The sequence below is a fragment of the Mizuhopecten yessoensis genome, unplaced genomic scaffold, assembly GCF_002113885.1.
Source record: "Mizuhopecten yessoensis strain PY_sf001 unplaced genomic scaffold, ASM211388v2 scaffold10743, whole genome shotgun sequence".
Taxonomy (NCBI): domain Eukaryota; kingdom Metazoa; phylum Mollusca; class Bivalvia; order Pectinida; family Pectinidae; genus Mizuhopecten; species Mizuhopecten yessoensis.
The window spans coordinates 4,451-19,156 of record NW_018408699.1 but is presented as its reverse complement, the minus strand read 5'-3'; the positions used below and the strand labels follow the sequence as shown (position 1 = coordinate 19,156).

Here is a 14,706-nt window from a genome sequence, read left to right as displayed (position 1 = left end):
TATAACATTAAAAAGTTTAACATATATAGGTAGTAGTATAGACTGCGTATTTTTGATATGCTCATTTAAGATATTATCGATACCCGGCGCAATATTATTACGAAGGTTAATAATTTCATTTTCAGTCACATCACTATTTAGTATAAAATCAAACATATTTTCATTCATATCTGGAATAATAAACTCATCCTCATCTTCATCTTCATCTGAACTATGTAATTTCTTGAAGTATTTATATAGCTCGTCCAAACATATATCAACATCACTGTTATCATTTTTAGATTTATTGAATGAATTTAAAATATTCCAAAAATCTTTAGGATTTGATTTTGACGTGATTCGTATTTGATTTTCAATGTTATGTCTATATGTGTTATAGCTCTTTTTTAGGACCTTTTTATAGTCTCTAGAGGTTTTGTGCAGGGGCATACCCCATGTTATTCGAAGCGGAGCGACATGACTCTCATTGAACAAGGTTAATCTATGACGTCATAAGTAAATCACGTGTTACGTCACGAGAAATTTTGCTTTCATACTCAAATGAAATGCATTTCTGCTGGCAATGTTCAAATAGTGCGTTGCATATCATATACAAGTTCAAGTCCTGGGGATATGAGTAAGCGGCTGGTATACCCACAAGTCATACTAACAGAGTGATGAATCAAGTTTTCTTATCTTTATTTTTTTATGTTAATGAATAGGATTTCTTAATCTGTAGTTGATTGGTGAATATCAATATTATACTGTTTTGAAAAATCCTTTCCTTTTAAGTATATTTGATTGAATTGTTTTCGTACACGTGTTTATATATATTTGATTTACGATATACATGTTGTTGTATATATTTGATTTACATGTTGGTTTAAACTTAGTTTTTTTCAAATTTTGTTTGGCAATGCATCGAAATACAAATGGTAAATTTGAAAGAACAGAAAAGGAAACAAAAACAAGTGTCGTGACACTTGTCTAAATTTGTTATCTGCTAAATAATCAACTTTTTAACACTAGCTACAGGAATGAAATGTACATATTGTCGTAAGTCTGTGTATTCGTGTATTTCTGTATTGTTATTGTGATAACTTGATTAATGATTAACAAAGTAGACAAATATGGAGATTTTTGTTACACTTTGTTGATCTGCCATCAAAAGGAGCGGTTATATTGATGTACGAGTCACGTGAGAGATTATATCATCATGTTGGTATATATAATCGTAATATACATTGTACCTGTATTACGTATTTACATAATTACATATATATATGTGGATCGGCCATAATAAAGGTTATCTTGTAGACAATATTAGTACTATTATTGATTAACATAACACTCAGTATGTACACATAATTAATACTTTAAATAACTATTCGATATTAAGTTTGAGGACAAAATCCACTTTAAATATGTAATTTCATTTTGATTAAGAATAATTCTGTAATGTTAAAATATGTTCCGTAATGAGGTTTTGTGTTTATGAATTTTCGAATTCTGTTGCAAAATTATATAACACAGAAATAATATTTACAGGATTAAAAAATATGGGCTTGTCCGGGATTTGAACCCGGGACCTCTCGCACCCAAAGCGAGAATCATACCCCTAGACCAACAAGCCACTTGTTAAACAGTGGTGTATGCTTTTCATTAGATGAAACAAACCAGCTCAGCAATAACAAAAAACAAAAGAATGTGAGAAACATTAATAACGTACATTGAACATTAAGAAAGAGATTAAAACGTGTATGTTATAAAACAATTGTATAATTGATTATCAACATAAGATCATGGTTATTTTTAAGTCATAGTTAAACCAACTTTAAACAAATGAAATCGGCATGTTTATAAGGATAATGAAATCAAGACAAAAAAATAAAGAAAAGTATTTAGTTTGAATGTTGTTATTTTGTATTGTAACAACCTTACTAAAACAGTGTATGTAAACGTGGCATTTATGCAGCCTTAGGTCACGTGTGTATATATATTACTTACATCCCTGGGTTAAATATAGACCGGCCACAGATAAACAGGTAACAAGTAGCCTACATGTAAACTCTACATAACAACAACACATTTAATCCAATCACATTCTACAGGTAGTTACACAAAATGATACAATCATTTAGGAATTTAAGAATACAATACCGGAAAGAACATAGTGCAATATATTGATATCGATATCAGTCAATCATTTTGTTTCAATTAAAAAAAAATAACTTGGGCTTGTCCGGGATTTGAACCCGGGACCTCTCGCACCCAAAGCGAGAATCATACCCCTAGACCAACAAGCCACTTACATACATTTATAATTTCAAAGATATAATTTTGATTGTATACGTCATACACAAATGCAAACAACTGAAATAGATATAGATTTTTTTTTAAATTTATTGAATAAACATTTTGTCGTGAGTGTTTGGCACTTCCATTTAATGTAAAAAAAATACAAAAAATTGGTTGAAGATAAAAATAAAAATATTACTCAAAAAATCAACAGGAAAGAATAAATAATAGGACTCAAAGTCACCTCAAAAAGACTTCAGGAACCGAGGAGATATAAAACAAGAGACACTACACTATTATGAGATTGTTCTTGTGTTTACCCTACATACGCTGTGTGTCTACGTGGCATGTGAAGTCAGTATGAATAGCTATATTAAACACTATCTACAGTTAACCTACCTAACATTCTTCTCTTTCCTGTGCTAAACCCGTTATATTTATACCAGGATATTGCCAAACGTATCGATAAGATGACTCATACAATGTATAAGCCAGTCGTGTCTGTAGATCACCTGTTGGTATAAGGAATGTGGTTTCCCTGTTTATTACCTATTTGTTATTGTATAATGGATGTAGTGTGTGGATTCTTAAGTGTTCGCAAAGCATCAAAATGTAGCTGTATGATGCAGTGTAATTCCTATTAACACATTTTAAAAGTTCTTTTCCATTTGATTTGTAAACATTAAAAGATGTTTAGCATTCTTTTTTAATTTTTGTACTTTCTTTATGTAAATTGTTAGTTGGTGTGAATTATTTCTGATAATTGTTATTAAAGCATGAGTAAAGCCAAACAGACGGAACACACCACAGTTCACAAACCCCAAACACTGAATTAAACACCAATGTATAAGTTAGTGCGTTAATGTTAAAAAATATATAAAATTGATGTAACTAGCGCCACAGTAACGACTTCAGTATTCTCACACTATAATGCAGACGTGTGTAATCTAGATGTTTCAGTATCTAAGCTGGTATGTTTTTTATATTAATGTTTGTATTTAAATGTTAAACAAACTGATAATGAATGATAAAATGAAGGTATTTTGATTTTTCAGCACTAGGTGTGTCTCTGTGATTGTGATGGGTTTGTTGGAAACATGGCGACACATCACAAGCATGGCTGTAGCTTGAAAATAAGCCCAAAGGCAATGAAGAAAACAAGCCCAGAAAACCGGGTACAAATAAAAGTTTTAAATGTAAACTTTCAATCTATTAAAAACTAAAAAGGCAGAATTGCATGCCATGTTGGAAGTGTAAAACCCGACATAGTAGCAGGCACAGAGACCTAGCTTATAGATAATATTCATGATGGTGAGTTATTTCCTCAGTCAATCGGTTATATTCCATTCCGGAATGATAGGAAATCAGGTTGTAGAGGGGGTGGGGTGCTCCTCCTAGTAAAAAAAGGATCTTATATGCAGTGAAAAACAGCAACTAACAACCAACTGCGAGGTCATATGGATCAAACTGGAAATAAGTGGCCACAAAACACTATACATTGCATCTTATTACAAACCAAATGAGCATGACAAGGTGAGTGCTGAAGAACTAGCAAAAACAATTGCCTTGATAAAGAAGAACTCAAATATATGGGTTACAGGTGATTTCAACTACCCTACATTTACTTGGGAAAACTCGTTTCTCACTTTAAAGGATGACCAACTAGCCCAACCCATATACCAAGACTTCATAAACATGCTGGATGACAACAACTTAGTGAGTAAACCCACAAGGGAAGAAGACATTCTGGATGTATTCCTTACAAACAACCCGACAATTGTAAGTCGAGTTACCAATATGCCAGGTCTATCATACCAAAAACAAAAACCAGGACAGGTTGATATGTACAAAGAGGCTCACTGGAAGAAACTCCAGGACAGGATGCGGAAAAATTTCACCGAAAATCACCACGGTAAGTCCACTGAAACTCTTTGGCAAGGATTTATTTCGGAACTAAATAAAGCCATTTCAGAATCGATTCCAACAAAAACAATTGGTACGAAGCAATCCATTCCCTGGATGACTCTAAACATAAGACGTCACATCAGGAAAAGAGACAGCCTGTATTATAAACACAAAAAGTCAAAAAAGGTAAGAGACAGGGAACACTTCCTGCACTACAAACACCTGGTACAAAGATGATTAAAGAATCCCATAACAGGTAATTCGAAGAACTCCTAGGAATCATAACACCAAACGAACAAGCACCAGTTGAGCAAAAATCTTATTCATCAAAAAAATTGTTCAGCTTTTTGAAAAACAGTCGACAAGACCCCAAAGGTATAGGACCCCTTAAACGAGATGGTCTGCTGTGTACTGACAATATAGATAAACCAAATATCCTTAATGAAAAATTTCAGTTCGTCTTTACACCCAAATCGCCTCTCAGCCTTAAACAACTCTGTCAACAACAAACCATTGACCAAGGAATTCCCACCCAAGTCCAAAAAAGTAAGTACCTACCAATGTCAAACATTACTCTCTAAGTTCCAGGTATTGACAAACTTCTTTATAAACTTAATCCCAATAAAGCGGCCGGTCCTGACGCCATCAAAGAACTCCATAGTGAACTGGCACCCATTTTACAGGTATTATTTCGATCATCATACCAAACAGTGAGCTCCCATCCCATCGGACCCTTTATTCAAGAAAGGTGAGAAAAATAGAGCTTCGAACTATCGCCCCATTTCCCTTACCTGTATTTTGTGCAAAGTCATGGAGCATATTGTAACGTCAAACCTGGTAAGACATCTTGACACTAATAATATTATGTTTGAACTCCAGCACGGTTTTAGAGAAAAACGTAGTTGTGAAACCCAACTAGTCATGCTTATGGAGGATTTTTTTTCAAAAACCTACAAACAGGTAAGCAGACTGATTTAATTTTACTCGATTTTAGTAAAGCTTTTGATAAGGTAAACCACGAAAAACTTTTATTCAAACTTCATCAATACGGGATACAGCACCTAACTCTCAAATGGATCAGAGGTTTTTCTTACAGGCATAATACAGCAAGTTGTCTTGGAGGGAGATGCTTCATCAAAAGTCCCGGTAACATCAAGTGTACCCCACGGTTCGGTCCTCGGCCCAAATTTATTTTTAATTCATATTAATGACTTGCCACTAAACATAACATCAACAGTGTGTCTCTTCACAGACGACACTGCCATCTGCCTAGCGGTAAGTAATCGAAAAGATGCATTCAGACTCCAAAAAGACATTGACAGATTACAGTTATGAGAGAAACAGTGGGATATGGAATTTAACCCGAGCAAGTACCAGGTAATACACACAACTATAAAAGGTCCAGCGCAGAGCTGCTAGGTGGTTGTCTGGCAAATGTTTCCCTCTGGACAGTGTAACAGACATGTTGGGGAGTCTGGGTTGGCAAACATTAGCACACAGAAGATCAAAAAGCAGACTGTGTTTATTTTACAAAATAGTCTACGAGAAAGTAGCAATCCAAATGACACCATATGTAGTCCACCCAACGAGACTATCAAGAAATGCCCACCCCCTATCTTTTCGACAAATCCCTACCAATAAGGACTTTTACAAATACTTCAAGAAGGCAATCAGTGATACTCCCTTTGTTAGGCCATAGACTATGTCAGCGTGTTTTTAACTTCACCCTCTCCCGTCCTCTTCACCCCTTTCCCCTGTCATCATAGTTCACCTACCCGAATACATTATTTCTGGCTCTGTTTAGGAAAGAGTTCCTAAAGGTGGCCAGTTTTGATATGACCAACATCGAATCAGAACTCTTTCCTAATACAGCTCAGTTGGAGTGTATGCTACTATATATTAGATAAACAATCTTCAAACTATTATTATATTATTATCACCCCCCCCCTCTCCCTCACCTCGACCCAAAGTCCATAATAGATCCGCTATTTTATACAACAGGAGCTATCAACATCCGTAGAGGTTCCATAAAATATGCCCTTGTATGGGCAGTAGTAGGTCTAAACTTATACTCTCTCATCACACTTTTCTCTCTCTCTCTCTCTCTCTCTCTCTCTCTCTCTCTCTCTCTCTCTCTCTCTCTCATTTTTATTTCGGTCACCACACAATACCCCTTACCATGCACATACGCGCTCTCTGCACATAATAGTCGAAAGAGGGTGTTGCAGAATATCTAGATAGAAAGATAGCTTGTAGGCGTATACGCTTTCTAAGTTACATAATTCATCATTTGACAGCTTATTGAAACATGTAGAAAAGCTTTTCAGCACGTGTTTCATTTGTCCTTAATAATAATCAATCCTATGAACTGTATGTATGTTGGAATGTCTGTATTTTGTGAAGTGTCTTTATCCCCAAAAGACAAACTGTGCATTAAAATGTTTACCTAGTTATCAGCAAACTAAAGTTAAAATAGGTAGTTCTTACTTATTTCCAATAACTGATTTACGTACATTGTAACAAGGTGGTTGATTCTGATGGTGGGCTATCAGTCTCCGAGGTTGGCTGTAGCCTTGTATCTACTGGTGGACTACCAGTCCCCGAGGTTGGCTGTAACCTTGTATATACGCGTGCGCTATCAGTCCCCGAGGTTGGCTGTAGCCTTGTATCTACCGGTGGGCTATCAGTCCTCCTGGTTGTCTGTAACCTTGTATCTACTGGTGGGCCATCAGTCCCCGTGGTTGTCTGTAACTTTGTATCTACTGGTGGGCTATTAGTCTTTGAGGTTGGCTGTAACCTTGTATCTACTGGTGGGCTATTAGTTCCCGAGATTGGCTGTAACTTTGTTTCTGCTGGTGGGCTATCAGTCCCATGGTTGGCTGTAACTTTGTATCTACTGGTGGGCTATCAGTCCCCGAGGTTGACTGTAACCCTGTATCTGCTGGTGGGCTATTTGTCCCCGAGGTTGGCTGTAACCTTGTATCTGCTGGTAGGCTATCAGTCCCCGTGGTTGGCTGTAACCCTGTAACTTCTGGTGGGCTATCAGTCCCCGTGGTTGGCCGTAACCTTGTAGCTGTATGTTTTATGGTACTTTTCCCTGAAGTACTAGTTGAAGTAAATTACCTGCCGTTGCCAAAATATGTAAAAGTAACGTTATAAATAATATGGCCGGCACGTTTCCCTTTTTTGCAGTATACTTCCCCTGTTTTAGAACAATTTAAGAGACGTGGTTTATCATTATTTTGACCTATAATACCACTGACGCATCTAATATACATATTTAGACGCAATGGATAACATGTTAACCTTGAATAGCTTTCTTTATTGACGATCTAAATTTAATTTCTTTAACAGTTACTTCCTTACTCTGTATCACTTATTACCTTTCCATCCATCAATGAATCGTATTGAGACATGATTTAGTATACAAGAAAAAACAATAATCGAAGTATTTAACAAAATTGATTTGCATTTTTTTTTTTAAGACCTTATGAAAAACCTCCTTATTATCTCCAACCACAGAAATTGAGAAAAACAATTATTATTGATTAGTTTCTATTATTCAGCAAAACAAAATACATAATTTGGGGAAATGAGAATAAACGAAATGAAATAAGCTTGAAGCATGTCAGTAAACGGGGTTTGTAGTATTGACTTCAGTGATACCATTAAACTGTATATTTTAAAACTAGTTATGTTTTTGCGATTAAACTGAAGAAAAATACAATATATAAAAGCTCGTAATGAGGTGGACCAAGGGAGGCAACTCGTGTGTCACAAACGTTTTGTTCCAGTTCCATATAAGAAAATAACGACGGATCTTTAGGATTAATTAACTGAAGGGAGTCCAGTTGAGTGAGATGATCTCTCAGACAAATAGAAGCGAAGAAGTAATAGGGACAGGACTGATAAAGGAAACTGTCAAACAACTTTGTCTTTAAATTATTATTGTTTTGATAACGAGGTAGGTTGCCTTGAAAATTTGACAACGCACTGTCGCTAACTCTTTGCTTATATATCTATTTAAGTTATATACAACCAGCCAACAGTTGTTAGTTCAGATCCAGTGCTTATATTGGACCAGACTGTCTTTATAACTGTATCGTATCACATTATGTTTTCTCGATAACATCTCCTTTTCTGTGTTCATGTAGTCGTTTGCCACCGTCCTCGTCTCATCCGAACTTCTTCATCCGATGCTTTCTCTTTCTTTTTCAAATGTATTTCTCCATGTTGTTTTTTGGTCATCTTACTCTCTTTTTCCTTTAGATTTCAATGTAAGAGATGTCGCACATATCCTATTGTTATCCATCCTCATGAATATGGTCGCCCATGGCCATGCCTACCGTCTCTTCCATACGGTAAAGTTCATGTTGTTTGTATCTGTCCTCTAATGTAAATCGTCGTGTGATATTGATATTTGATACCTTTCAGTTTTCACCTCGTTGTATTCTTCATTTCCCAATAGGCGGTATTAAGGAACAAATATACAGACATAACACATCCCTGTTTTAACCAAGACTTCATTATCATTCTTTAATACAGCGCTTTAAGTGTTCTCATAAAACAGTTTTACCAGGCGTGTTAATTCATCTGAAATTCCACACGATGCCACAATAGTCCAAAGGCTTTCTCGAAGCGCAGACTTCCATGCCTTCTCCAGTCCAGAATGACCACTCTTTTCAATGCCTTCTCGAAATCCAGAATGACCACTCTTTTCAATGCCTTCTCGAAGTCCAGAACGACTACTCTTTTCAATGATGTTTCTTAGTATGATCAGCCGCTCTATTGTGCTTCTGTCTCTACGAAACCCAACTTGTTCCTCTCTAAGTAGTCCGTCGACTTCATCCCGAATTCTTTCGACAATCTCTTTTCCGAAGATCTTACTCGACACTGACAACAGTACTAGTGTTGCACCTCTGTAGTTGTCACAGACAGAGAAATCTCCTTTTGGGTAGTTTAACTATTAGCTATTTTGTCCACCATGCTCGTGTTTTATCATGCTTTTATGAGAGCTATGTCAATGTTCTAACATATATGTTCACTCTTTAGTGTCAACTAGATTAGCTGGTTTTGGTCATTTAATCAAAAAGGGTCGAGTTATCTTAGTGGATGGAATTCAAGCATTTGTAACAGTATAATGTATTTCTGAAATATCTGCATTCCTCTCTGAATTATAATAACTTCCTTAGATTTTCAAAATGTCACTGTTCATTCCCTGCGGTTCTGACCCAAGTTTTGAGTAATATTGATATAAATCAATGTTGTTGACTAATATGTTGCTCTCTCAATTTTCATATGTACAGAATAAATAGCGTAAATATGCCGACGCTTTTATCATCCAAACGAAAATATCCCATAGTTCTTAGAATCCAATTAGCGTCGAGGTTACAAAAGTAAGAGAAAATTGCAGTCTCTGTTCAGATTTCCGATCGTGTATCTGACCAGCTTGAAAAACTGGACTCGGGATTCCGACATGATAATGTAAGGCCAAGCACGATCAACAAGTAAGTTCGTTTCCTACAGTAGAAACACTGTTCTAACATTGAAAACGCGTACATGCCGTCTGTTTTGCGCTACCCATTATGGATTAAGCGTGTCATCCAGAGGACAGCACATAATCGGAACAACTGAAATTCGACCCTTTTTCGATGCTTCATGAAGTCTGCCGAAAATAATGCTGCATAATGTATGTCAAATCATACATCAAATTAAAAACAAAATATTTTTCTGTCGAATCTTTTTATTGTTGTGTCCACTAAAAGTAGAGATATGTTACTAGACGATGTAGTAAACGCTATTAAAGTGCAATGTAATATTTTGTTTTAACCGAAAAGACCCAATGCAGTGTCCTACGTGGAGATAGAAGTAAGATTAATATAACCGATACAGAATGAGCTCTTATTAAAGATTCCGTTATGAACTGATGCCAATATAGTGAGTTATAACGTGTACATACTGTAGAGCAATCGTGTTTATTGTCAGGTCATTGCACGTCAAAGTATATAATATAATGATGAATGTGTATACCTGTACTTCAAATCTCCGCAAGGGGGTAATACAAAATGTCTGTCAGGTAATTACACAGAATGATGCAATCATTTACGAACATAAGATTACACGACGGAACGAAAATAGTGCAATACATTAATATCGATATCAGTCAATCATTTTGTACAAAATAATGCAGGGATATAACATAAGTCTACAACTCTAACCAGTATAACGGCAAATAATAGCTGAACATCATACAAATCAAACATTGATGATTTCAAACAAAATAAAATAACAGGGCTTGTCCGGGATTTGAACCCGGGACCTCTCGCACCCAAAGCGAGAATCATACCCCTAGACCAACAAGCCACGTATTTCATAAGCCCACAATTTCAAAAATTTAATTCTGATTGTATTATGATGAACAATCGATATAAATAAAGATTTTTTTAAAAAACTTCTTGAATAAACATTTTGCCGTGAGTATTTGACAGTTTGATTGCTAGGTAGAAAGAAGTGTACCTGAAATCATTTCAATCAATTACAAAAAATGGGTTGAAGATAAAAATATAAATATTCCTTAAAAATCAACAAGAATAAATAATTGGACTCAAAGTCACCTGAAAAAGACTTCAGGAACCGAGGAGATATTAAACAAGAGACACCACACTATTATGAGATTGTTCTTGTGTTTACCCTACATACGCTGTGTGCGGTGTGTCTACGTGGCATGTGAAGTCAGTATGGATGGCTATACTTAACACTATCTACAGTTTACCTACCTAACATTCTTCTGTTACTTGTGCTAAACCCGTTATATTCATACAAGGAATGTTGCCAAACGTATCGATGAGATGACTTTATCCAATGTATTCCATTACATAATCTTATTTGTAGTGTGAGATCTAGTCTCTGTATGTCATGTTTTGTATCGTCTGTAGGTATTTGTATACGGAATGTGTTTTCCCTTTTCCTCAAAGGATTTCGTTGCTGGTTGTGTTTACTACCTATTAGTGATTGTATATTGCATGCAGTATGTAGTAAATAGATTCATAAATGTTCGCAAGTTACTGGAACTTAGCTGTATGGTGAGGTGTACTTCCTTTTTTTGCATCCTGTTTCTATCTAGAAATTTTACAAGATCTATATCGTGTATGTATGTGCGTTTAATCAAAATAATTGTGAAATATGTCAGTAAACAGGGTTTGTATTATTGTGTTAAGTGACACAATTTCACTGTATATTTAAAACAAGTTTATTTTTTTTGTGAATAAACTAATGAAAAATACACAATTGAAACAAATACAATAGTAACCCGTAATTAGGTGGACCAAGGGAGGTAACTCGTGTGTCATACACAGTCTAGTTTCGTATCTGGATCACGGGAGGTAACTCATGTACCGTAAATTATGTGGTACCGGTATCACAAAAGGAAATAACGACGGATCTAATGGGTTAATTGAAACAATGGAGTCCGTGTTTGAGTAATTAAACACGGGATTGGATTTAAAGATGATCTCTAATATATACATATGTGAGTAAAGAAGTAATTGTGACCTTGCGGAATTCAAGTATTTGTAAAAGTATAATGTATTTTCTGCAATACCTTCATTACTCTCCGAATTTTCAAATTATTAATCAAAATACATCGAATTAAAGAAAAAATATTATTCTGTCGAGTCTTGCATTCTTTATTGTTGTGTCGAAAAACTCTTTAAAAGTAGGGATATGTTACTAGACGATGTAGTAGAAGCTGTTGAAGTGCAAAGTTATATTTTATTTTAAAGGTATTGGCTTGTTGCAAAGGCCCTATAACCACGGACAATAATTTGTGAACCGCTTTGAGACAACCTACGAACTAGGTTGTGATAAAGCGGTATATAAGAACCTCGAATTATTATTATTAACCAAACAAAATGCAGTGTCCTACGTGCAGATAGAAGTAAGATTGATATAACCGATACAGAATGAGCTCTTATTAAAGATTCCGTTATGAACTGATGCCAATATAGTGAGTTATAACGTGTACATACTGTAGAGCAATCGTGTTTATTGTCAGGTCATTGCACGTCAAAGTATATAATATAATGATGAAAATGATGAATGTGTATACATGTATTACAAATCTCCGCAAGGGGGTTATATAAAATGTCTGTCTGTCTGTCAGGTAATTACACAAAATGATGCAATCATTTACGGATTCAAGATTTACACAACGGAACGAAAATAGTGCAATACATTGATATCGATATCAGTCAATCATTTTGTACAAAATAATGTAGGGATATAACATAAGTCTACAATTCTAACCAGTATAACGGCAAATAATAGCTTAACATCATACAAATCAAACATTGATGATTTCAATCAAAATATAATAAGTGGGCTTGTCCGGGATTTGAACCCGGGACCTCTCGCACCCAAAGCAAGAATCATACCCTAGACCAACAAGCCACATATATCATGATAACACAATTTCAAAAATTTAATTCTGATTGTATGATAATGAATACTTACTTTAAATATAGATTTTTAAAAATAATAATTGAATAAACAATTTGCCGTGAGTATTTGACAGTTTCATTGCTAGGTGGAAATAAGTGTACCTGAAATCATTTCAATCAATTACAAAAAATGGGGTGAAGATAAAAAAAACAAATATTCCTTAAAAATCAACAAAAATAAATAATAGGACTCAAAGTCACCTGAAAAAGAGTTCAGGAACCGAGGAGATATTAAACAAGAGACACCACACTATTATGAGATTGTTCTTGTGTTTACCCTACACACGCTGTGTGCGGTGTGTCTACGTGGCATGTGAAGTCAGTATGGATGGCTATACTTAACACTATCTACAGTTTACCTACCTAACATTCTTCTGTTACTTGTGCTAAACCCGTTATATTTATACAAGGATATCGCCAAACGTATCGATAAGATGACTTATACAATGTATTTCATTACTTATTTTTAGTTGCACATGCCAGTCGTGTCTGTAGATCACCTGTTGGTATAAGAAATGTGTTTTCCCTGTTTCTCCAAGGCTTTGGTGGTTGTGTTTACTACCTACAACTATTTGTTATTGTATATTGTATGTAGTGTGTGGATTCTGAAATGTTCGCAAATTATTGGAATATAGCTGTATGATACAGTGTAATTCCTATTAACTATTTCATTGTTTCCTGTTGTTGTGTGTTACTGCAAGATAGGTATATATGTGTGAGGATGTTCCAAACCCTTAAGGGAGTAGCCTTTACAATTTACTGAGGCTATAGACAGTCAGAAAAAACGGGTTTTGTGACAAACAATTTGTTACAACATGTTAATCAATATAGAATTCTACTTCTTAACGAATATCACATACATTTCTCTCATGAGCAGGTCCCATATCGCACAGACCAGGAAAACATCTATCTGCATGCGATGGAGTGAGCATTGTCTCTATTGAGACACGATGGGCTATGACAAAAACATGAGCAGATGATATGTAAATCAAACAACTTGGACCTTACATTTACGTGATTAATTTGAGATAAAGATACAGTATTTAGTTCCAGGTCTCCAAACCTCAACACTAACGCAGTAAAATAATATTTCAGTTCAAGGAATCGATCAAAATATTCATTTGGAATTTTCTTTTAAATATTCTAGAGAACTTTATAGTAACATCATGTTCAAAAATAGTAACTGTAAAAATAGTAACTGTAAAAAATGTTAAGCTTCCTCATCGTGCACACCAATCATCATGCTAAACTTATATCATGTCTCAAACATTTGGTATATTTTCCCAAATCTGGCATATGCAAAAATCACAATAATATCAAAAGGAATGTATAGGATTCACAGAGGTTTACATTGTCTGCATGATACATTTTTGGTACATAACGTTTTCGTTGAATTTTAACAGATTAATGTTATTTCAATAATGAATGAACATGTTTAATTTTGTTTCAATTGTTTTGGACCTGCATTTATACAGGGGTTGTTAAAGACAACACAAATCTGCACATTTATCTAAGAGAAAGACGAGCACTTAAAACCCTACTATCAAACTTTATGATAAAAGTGTCCGCTTTATTTTCTTTTTTTGTAAGTTTCCTTTCCTCAGTAGAAACATATAACAACCTCTCCTACTTGTGTGTACACGTCACAGTTAAAGTTAATATTATACCAAGATATATTTTAAGCGACAGACTTTTTCAGGATTAATGTGTTACATTTTGTATTTTGTACTAGCCCTTCCCTCACCGTCTCCGTCATTCTCCCGTCATTCTCCTACCTTTAAATGTCAAACCATTTGACTAGCATATGTTTAAGATAAAATGCTTGGTTAAAGAACGAAAACTCAGATTCCAGCAGGAAGCATTTGGACGACATTGAGCATCAACAAAATGATGTCCTGTCACAGCAATTCAGTACAGTAATTATATCACAAAATTGACATACAAAATTCCGGACCGGAAGGCTGGCACGGGAGAGTCCTTGCTGCTTCATATAGGGATTAAAAAAACGCCGTTCAATCCATAAATT

At 35.1% G+C, this 14,706-nt stretch overlaps 4 non-coding genes across 4 annotated transcripts; all 4 read right to left on the bottom strand.

The window, feature by feature from the left end:
* Positions 1-1,540: 1,540 nt before the first annotated feature.
* Trnap-ugg lies at positions 1,541-1,612 on the bottom strand. Its single transcript has one exon. It is a non-coding gene; the product is annotated as a tRNA-Pro (tRNA).
* Positions 1,613-2,213: 601 nt separating this feature from the next.
* Positions 2,214-2,285, bottom strand: Trnap-ugg. Its single transcript has one exon. It is a non-coding gene; the product is annotated as a tRNA-Pro (tRNA).
* An 8,188-nt stretch (positions 2,286-10,473) lies between these two features.
* Trnap-ugg lies at positions 10,474-10,545 on the bottom strand. Its single transcript has one exon. It is a non-coding gene; the product is annotated as a tRNA-Pro (tRNA).
* Positions 10,546-12,559: 2,014 nt separating this feature from the next.
* Positions 12,560-12,630, bottom strand: Trnap-ugg. Its single transcript has one exon. It is a non-coding gene; the product is annotated as a tRNA-Pro (tRNA).
* Between the last annotated feature and the right edge of the window lie 2,076 nt (positions 12,631-14,706).